At 31.5% G+C, this 1,835-nt stretch overlaps 1 protein-coding gene across 1 annotated transcript in view; it reads left to right on the top strand.

Moving 5' to 3' along the window:
• The window catches only part of LOC107722141 (CAS1 domain-containing protein 1-like), a 36,431-nt gene that overhangs the window by 7,259 nt on the left and 27,337 nt on the right, over window positions 1-1,835 (top strand). The gene's annotated exons all lie outside the window — the stretch shown is intronic.

Raw genomic sequence — 1,835 nt, forward strand, 5'->3', positions numbered from 1 at the left:
TAAAACCACAGACCAGCAATAAACTGTAATTTTATAATATTATGGATTTAAAAACACAAGCCAGTAATGCCTGTGAAGTAATATATTAGCGTAGCACACAATCTTATACAGCTAGTCAGCTAACTGTGTTCTGTAGCATCTGCGCTGTGTTGCTAAAACTATCTTTTGGATCTAACTGTAATTATTTCCCACATCCAAGTTCCAGGTTATAATATGCAAAAGTATGAACATTAATCTCTTGATTTTACAGTAAGTAGTGAAATTTACCCAAAATAAAGGCCCAAACGTCTAAAAAAATGCACATTTAAAGGGCTCCTCTTTTGGTGAAAGTTTTCAGACAGCTTTCAAAATGGCCGCCAGACAGTGTGAACACATGGATACTCATATCTCAGTGTGCAATGATCTGATTGATTCGAAATTACAGGAGGTATGTAGTAACAAACACATAAATTGGTTAAGACATCAAGTATGATAATACACTATTTTGTCTTTTTATAATCTGAGCTCAAATATGGAAGTGTGCTTAATGGGTACGTGAGCTTAATAGGTACGTTTACCCTAATTGATGTATTGGTTAATCAGCTTAATAAACAATTCAATTGGCTATTCAGTTTCAATTTGCATGTGCTCTCTCATAGTTCTGTGACTAAAACCAACATTAAAATATTCTTCTAGAAACCAGTAATAAGACAGCTTATGAGGTTGTGATGGAAAACTGCATACATTTAAATTAATTTATGAACAGATTTGAATTTCATGCAATAGCATGTGTCCTGAATTACATATGAGAGTAAAACCTGAATTTAAATGTTCATTTAGGAATCAGAAACAAGACACCTTTTGAAGTTGAAATAGAAAACTGTAGGCTATTGATTTTAAATGAATTTATTAACAGATTTGAATTCAATTCAATAGCATGCATCCTGATTTACAAATGAGAGTAAAACCTGCATAGAAATGCTCTTTTAGGCCCAATTAACAAGACACAACTTTTGAAGTTAAGATGGAAAACTGTATGCATTTTAAATTAATTTATTAAAAGTTTGAATGTCAAACTCAGTCAAAACAACTGCAGTATCTTCTAGAAAATGTTTGTCTAGAAATCTCAAAGAAGACACAGCCTTTGGATTTGAGAAAGAAAGCTGCATGCATTTTAAATGAATTTATTAACAAATTTGAATTTAATTCAATAGCATGTATTCTGATTTACATTATGACAGTAAAACTTGCATGACTTCTAGGATCCAGTAACAAGACAAACCTTTTGAAGTTGAAATAGAAGACTGTATTGAATTTAAATTAATTTATTAAAGGTTTAAATGTCAAACACAGTCAAAACCACGGCAGTATCTTCCTCTAGGGGGCAGTAATACTGGAGACTCTTTGGAAGGTTTCGCAAGCTATTCTTGAACGTCAATAGCGTGACTTCTGCATCTCTTTTGACAATGGAAACTACTGCAAAATGTTCTTTAAGAAATCTGTAACAAGACACAGCCTTTGAAGCCGAGGTAGAAGATTGTATTTATTTTAAACTAAATTATGTATTGGTTTAACTTTCTATAGTATGTGTTCTATTATAGTTCTGTGGCTAAAACCACCATCAAATGTTTGTCTAATCTGTAACAAGACACACCCATTGAAGTTGTGTAATAAAACTGTGTGTTATAAATTAATTTATAAAAAATTAGATTTTCAAATTCAAGTCAAAACAACTGCAAAACAACTCTTTGCCAGCTTTGTCTTAATTGTTGAATTTCAGTAGCATGTTTTCTGTTATAGTTCTGTGACTAAAACAAATATAAAAATTTTCTTATAAAAACAGTAACAAGACACAC

The sequence above is a fragment of the Sinocyclocheilus rhinocerous genome, unplaced genomic scaffold (genome assembly GCF_001515625.1).
Source record: "Sinocyclocheilus rhinocerous isolate Xijiao unplaced genomic scaffold, SAMN03320098_v1.1 scaffold781, whole genome shotgun sequence".
Taxonomy (NCBI): domain Eukaryota; kingdom Metazoa; phylum Chordata; class Actinopteri; order Cypriniformes; family Cyprinidae; genus Sinocyclocheilus; species Sinocyclocheilus rhinocerous.